The sequence below is a fragment of the Hypanus sabinus genome, chromosome 10, assembly GCF_030144855.1.
Source record: "Hypanus sabinus isolate sHypSab1 chromosome 10, sHypSab1.hap1, whole genome shotgun sequence".
Classification (NCBI taxonomy): domain Eukaryota; kingdom Metazoa; phylum Chordata; class Chondrichthyes; order Myliobatiformes; family Dasyatidae; genus Hypanus; species Hypanus sabinus.
In genome coordinates, this window is record NC_082715.1 from 91,282,309 (window position 1) to 91,289,589 (window position 7,281).

Below are 7,281 nucleotides of genomic sequence, written 5' to 3' on the forward strand. Positions count from 1 at the left end.
GGCTATTTGCATAGTAGCCATGAGGGAAGAATTGAATGAATACATGCTGAGCAAAAAAATGTGCAAAGCTGTGGAAAATGTGTTGAAACTAATGAATGAAGCTGGGTGAAACCTAATGGGCCAAATGGCCCCTCATATTGTGATAATTTTATGATTCCATGATATTGAGCACATACCAATAGTATCCTGCATTGGTGGGGGTGTGCTGTGATAAATACTTACTGTCAAGGCCATGGGAGACCTTGTTTTTTTGCCAAGCTTAGCTTTCTAAACACAGCAGATATGATAAGTTAAACTTCCAACCAATATTCTTTGTTTAGTTGCTTATTGTAAATGGGAGCCAGACTTCAGTTCTTAAAGTGGCAAGCAGTAATCAGTTTGAAGTTGAAGGATCAGGTTTGACAACAAGCATTATGTAGATCTACAGACTTGTTGGTCCCAGAGCAACTGGACTAGTTGCTTAGAAAACATAGTATAAGACAATGGGTTATTTAATTGAGCTTGATTCAAACTAGGTTTCGCTGGCTAAGTTGTTTAGTTCAAGGAAGCTTGCAGACCAGATTGCTACATCAAATATACCACTTGGTATATCAAATAACTGATCTATTAATGTTTGGACTCATGGAGTCAGCATATGGGTAGCTGGGATCTCTGTCTTCAGAAGCTTTTACAGCTCATATGTTAAAAGGTATCTGAAAAAAAATTCACGTGTGTGTGAAGTCACCTAAATGGTAAAAAGGCAGGATGAAGCAAGAGAGAAGTTTGGGGTTATGAGGATTGTCCAGGAACATCAAGAAGTATGATAGAAATATGGGGTGAACTAGAATCCATTCTTCTCCTTTCGATTTCTGCGATGGGCGATTGGTTTGTCTGTGGCTTGTGGGTATGCCTTTTTAGCTTATAGGAATTGTACCTGTGTTTTGGAAATCTGTGTTTTAGAAATGGTTGTAATTTTGAAATCTTTGATAAGATAGAAACCTGCTGGGAGTTTTAAATGTGTTTTAAGAATATTGTTTGAATTTATATGTGTATCACTGAAAATAAATGAACTGTGTTTAATTCATCTGCAGAATTTCTTCTGTTTGTGATTGAATTGCATTTGAAATACTCTGTTAGCTGGAAGTCTCTCCTCCTTGGTAAGATAGCGTTTAAGGTCTTTGTTTGAGTTTAGAACCCAATATTGAAGTAAATAGACCCAATACTATCACAGTGGGAAAAGTTGTAGGATGTGGAGGGAAAGATTTAATTCTTGCAGGTTCCATAGCTCTCATTGTGATGCACTTTCTGATTGCATTCTATGTGCCTCATAAAGGTTATAAGTCATGACTTTTTGATTCATCTTCTGTTGATGAATAGATAATGTTATTAATGTCATTTTGTGTGTGATGCATGATGATGTTAGTGTAAGGTGAGTTGTAAGCAGAGGCATCCAGTCTAATTTCCAAAATGAACAGGACTTCTGCAAGGGATGGGTGCCAACAATGGTTTCTTCCTGATATAAAAAAAAATCTGTGCTTCAAACATTTTAAACATTTTTAAACAAAACAACCAATCATTGAAATCAATAAATATTTGAAGTGTTTTAAAAGAAAAATTTTGGAAGTCCCCTTTAAAATAAAGTTAAAAGTTTACTTTGCAAGTGTTTGGTATTGTTCTCATCAGTTAAAATAAATGGGAAACACATCTTTGTGCTTCCTCAGCTTTGCCAGGGAACCTTTGAACCTTTTTCCTTAAATCTTGTTCCTGGAAGAGCTGTGAACTATGAGCCCAACTTTATGCTCTTGAACTGCTCTCTCTATTACGTTCAATGTTGGAATGCAGTCTGGAAGCTTTGAGGCAGACAATCAACAGCACTTCCAGACACACACACATGCAGAGACCTTGAGGTTGCCTTGACTTTTGCAGAGTAATGATTTGGAACCTGGCAAAGTTTCCCACTGTCACTCCTTCCCCAACCAGACCACTGAGTTGCAATGCTAAGAAATAAGACAGGAAATCCTCCACAGTTCCCTTTGTGGCAGCTCTCCCCCATGCATGGCACCAGATGGTTTAGTTAATTTCTCAAATAGTAATTGATGGGTCCTTGAGAACCATGTCAGTGCACTGCTAGATGAAGAAAGTACAATCACTCACCCCTCTTGTGACCCTATGTTGTTAAGTCTGTATTCTCATTATTTGTCTGCATTTGAGCTGCAACTTCAAAGGCACAGGGTAAACTGATTCAAAATATTGAGCTGTACAACAGATTACACTGGGCATCCTTCCCTGAAGAGAAGAAATTGTATCATGTGGTTCCATTTATCCCTATTGATCTGTACACACTGATGCTTCTCTGCTACAGTGAATAAACAACATGACAATGCTCAATGAGAATTTTGCCAATTTCTATAGAGTGGGAACTGCACAAAAGCATAACAAAAGAAGAAATTATAAATAATCAGATTTTTATTGAACTTACTGCATACAGTACTTGGTAGTATCAATGATGAACTGAGTTTTGCTTTGAAGAAAATTATTTGGAAAGTCACTTTATTATAGGCTGATTATAAATATAAGAGATTCTGCAGATGCTGGAAGACCAGAGTAACACTCAAAATGCTAGATGAATTCAGCATGTCGGGCACCATGGAAAGGAATAAAGAGTCTTCATCAGGACAGGGGGAAGAAGCCAGAATAAGAATGTTAGGAGAGGGGAAGGAGTTCAAGCTAGAAGGTGATAGATGAAGCCAGGTTCGGGGAAGGCAGGTGGGTAGGGGAAGGGGAATGAAGAGAGAAGCTGGGAGGTGATACGTGGTAAAGGTATAGAGCTGAAGAAGAAGGAATCCGATAGGAGAGGAGAGTGGACCATGGGAGAAAGGGAAGGAAGAGAGGCACCAGAGGGGCTGGTAGGCATGTGAGGAGAAAAGGTAAGAGAGAAGTCTGAATGGGGAGTGGAAAAAGAAAGAAAAGGGAGGGGAAGAAATTACTAATAAATAAGATGACAGTGGAGGCAAGTTCCTAGAAGGGACACGTGGGTGAGCACATGGTCAAAGAGAGCTGCAGAGATCACAGATGGGGAGCAGTGAGAGAGGGTCTTGCTGAACTCCTATCACAGAGAAGATTTAAACCTCTTCAGGGTACGCATACCTTGAGGAGACTTCACAGTGGAGCTGAAATATATCCATGTGAATATGCTATCGATAAGCAGAGCTTTGTTCATTGAGTTCTGACACGGATGTATATGGCATAACAAATCCATCCTGATTATTTTTTTGAAAATCAAAAAGCTGCAGAAACTGCAAATCTGAAATGAAAACAGAAAATGCTGGAAACACACAGCAGATCAAGCTGAGTTTGCAGAATGAGAAACGAAGTTAACATTTCAGATCAATGACTCTTCATCAGAATTGAGTTTCGAATAAAAGAACTCTTTCCCAAGATGCCGGATGACCAGCTGGGTGTTTCATATCATATTTTTTTAACATTTGAACACTAATCCTCACAAAAAAGATATTGAAGAATCATTCACAAACATGAAAAATTCTGTAGGCTCTGGAGATCCAAAGCAACACACACAAAATGCTGGAGGAACTCAGCAGATCAGAAAGCATCAAAGGAATCAATGTTTTGGGCCAAGACCCTTCTTCAGGACTAGAAGTAAAGGGGAGAAGATGGGGAGAGGTGAGGAAGAAGTACCAGGTGGTAGGTGATAGATGAAACAGGGAGGTGGTAAAGAGCTGGGAAGTTGATTGGTGAAAGAGATAAAGGGCTGGAGAAGGAGAAGTCTGATAGGAGAGGAAGAAAGATCATGGAAGAAAGAGAAGGACGAGGTGCACCAGAGGGAGGTGATTTGTAGGAGGTGATAGCAGTCAAGCCCTGCCATAGCTGTCGAACATCTTTCTGTTCCTCACTACAGGAGGGATGTGGAAGCCATGGAAAGAGTGCAGAGGAGATTTACAAATGCTGCCTGGATTGGGGAGCATGCCTTATGAGAATAGATTGAGTGAACTCAGCCTTTTCTCCTTGGAGCGACAGAGGATGAGGGGTGACCTGATAGAGATGTATAAGATGATGAGAGCCATTGATCTTGTGGATAGTCAGAGGTTTTTTCCCAGGGCTGAATGGTTGCCACAAGAGGACACAGGCTTAAGGTACTGGGGAGTAGGTACAGAGGAGATGTCAGGGGTAAATTTTTAACTCAGAAAGTGGTGAGTGCGTGGAATGGGTTGCTGACAAGGGTGGTGGAGGTGGATACAACAGGGTCTTTTGGACAGGTGTATTGGAGCTTAGAAAAATAGAGGGCTATGGGTAAGCCTAGTAATTTCTAAGGTAGGGACATGTTCAGCACAACTTTGTGGGCCAAAGGCCCTGTATTGTGCTGTAGGTTTTCTATGCCTCTATGTGATTCTACTTTGGTCCAGAATTGCCATTTGGCATTTGAGATGGCTTTCTGGAGGTCTAGCCTGGAGCTCTTGTATTTTACTTGGTCAATGGTCCTGAATGCCACTGATCTGGCCCTCAGTAGATTGTGATTCCCTTAGTTTATCAAGTCTTCTGGTTGGGGAAGACTCTAAATGATTTTGTGGTGAGACACTTGCCCATAACTGACTTTATAAGGTCCGTGCAACCATGTATATTTGTTCAGGTCCCCCTGATGAGTCCTTGATCTTTAACCAGTCCACTGACTTTAAGTAATCCCATAGCTGCTTCTCTGCCTCCCGTTACCACCTGTTTGTTGCCCTCATCTCTGTAGCCTTACTCTTTATCCTCAGCAAATGCCAGTAGGAGGAGGACAGCCAGATGATCAGATTTCCCAAAAGCAGACTAGGGATGGAACAGTAGGGCTTCCTTATGGTAGCATAGCTGTGGTCTAATGTGTTGGGACCTCTGGTGCCGCAGATAATGTATTGATAATAATTGGGCAGAGATTTCTTCAAGCAAGCTTGATTGAAATCCCCAGCAATGATTTGAAATGTGTCAGGGTAGGCTGTTTCTGGTTTGCTAGTCACTGCACTCAATACATTGGGTGTTTGCTTAACATTGGCCTTTGGCGATATGTAAACCGCGGCAAAGGTCATAAAGAAGAATGCTCTTGATAAGTAGAATGGACAGCACTTAATCACTGGATGTTCCAGGTCAGGGGAATAAGAGTGTGACAAGACCACTATATCCCAGCACCACAAAGGGTTTATCATGAAACGTAGACCCCCCACCTACTGCCACCTTTAAATTAGCAGTCCTTTCCATCCTGTGTATGGAGAAGCCCTTGGAGAAGTCTGACCACCTTATGAAGTCTCTTGGAGGTGAGCCACATCTCCGTGAAGCAGAGAATGCAGGAATGCCTCATTTCCTGATGATACAAAAATCTTGCCCTTACATCCTCTGTCTTTTTCTCCAGAGACTGTACAATTACTGACAAGATACTAGGTAGAGGAAGATTTACACCCTGCCTTTTTAGTCAGGCTTGGAGTCTTCCCATCCTTCCTCTCTTGGGTCATGGTGATGGACGCTTGTCCACTTAAAGGTGCCATATATGCTTTCCTGAGAGTTGAGTGTACCGAGTCCTTTAGGATATTGTACAATCATTGGTTCACTAAGGTGTTACACAAAAGGGAAAATGCAGGCTATAGATTGCAGTGAAGATATTAGTTCAGAAGAGGTATGGTTAGAAGTTTTGTTAGCAGCCCCCAAAATGTGGCTGTGTGTTGCCAGTGACATTTTTCCTGGTGCTGAGGATTTGGAGTTATAGGGAAAGTTTGAATAGGTTAGTACTTTATTCCTTGGAGAGTGGGAAAATGAAGGGAGATTTGATAGAAGTATACAGTACAAAGTTATGAGGGGTAATTGCATGCATACAGTTTCCATTAAGAATGGGTGAGACGAAAAAGAGAGGTCATAAGTTAAGGGTGAAAGGTGAAATATTTAAGGGGAACTTTTTTACTCACTTTGGTGTGAGTGTGGAACAAGCTGCTGGTAGAAGTGGTGGATGTGGGTTTGACTGCAACATTTAGGAGTTGTTTGTTAGGTACTGTATATGGATAGGAGTGTTCCAGGTGGAGGGCTATGTTCCAGGAGCAGGTCGATGGGAATCGGCAGAATAATAGTTCAACTTGGGCAAGCTGGGGCGAAGGACCTGTTTCTGTTGCTGCTGTGACCTATGATTCTATAAAACAGGTATAAGGTGAAGAGAAAAGTCAGATGGGAAGGAGAGCACAACTGAAGGTCTGTGAGTGGGTGAAAAGTGGAAGAAATTAAATGCCAAAAGGGACAGAAAATTAACTGTACTTTTTCCACAGAAACTTCCTGGCTTTCAGAATGTTTCCCAATTTTGTGTTGTGTTTCAGATTTCCAGCATTTCTTTTCTCTTACATGTTAAAGAGAATAGTAACATTGAAATGATGCATATAACTCATGTAACATCTTCAGATAGTCACAAAAAATTACATACCTCTTTCTACATTACAGAAATACTTGCCCTCACCTTTGGAACAATAGAAAAGTATGTCATCAGACCAAATTACCTGCAATAATCCTGATCAGGCTGCTTAACTAAAATGTAAATGTTCTTTAAACTAGTCCTGAAATAGTCAATTTTCAGTGATAATGTCTGTAATGGTGCTCTAAAAATGTTGAGAATCATGAAGACTAGGGAGAAAGGAGTTGACAGTTGTTAAGGATTCAGACACTAGGCAGTCCATCGATACAGAGAAATACAAAGTAAGAGGTAGCAAACAAAACACGTGGAACATTGGAATCTGAGTGGGGCCTTCTGCCATTCAATAGGGACATGGCTGATCAGTTATTTATCTCCAACAATCAAACTTAATCGCCTGTCCAGCATGAATCTATCAGTCTCAGTTGTGGAATTATTAATTGACACACTTCTCAACTTCAAGGACCTGGGTCCTTTGTATGTGGATTTTTACTAGGTACTTTAGTTTCCCCCACATTTCAAAGATGTGTAGCATATGATGAAAACCTCTATGAACTCTGTCTATATGTCTCGCTGTATCAGTAAAGAAGCCAGCATGATCAAAGAACTCACCCACCCTGGACATTTATTCTTCTCCTCTATTCCAGCAGACTGACAACACAAAAGCCTGAATGCTCACGCATCCAGCATCAAGGACAGCTTCTGCCTTGCTGTTGTAAGACTATTAAATAGGTTGCTAGCATGATAATTGGGCTCTTGGCCTCACAACCTAGCTCATTATGATCTTGCACTTGTTTATCTGCACTGCACTTTAGATAGTTATTACACTTTACTCTGCACTGTTTGTGTTTACCTTGTTCTACCTCAAT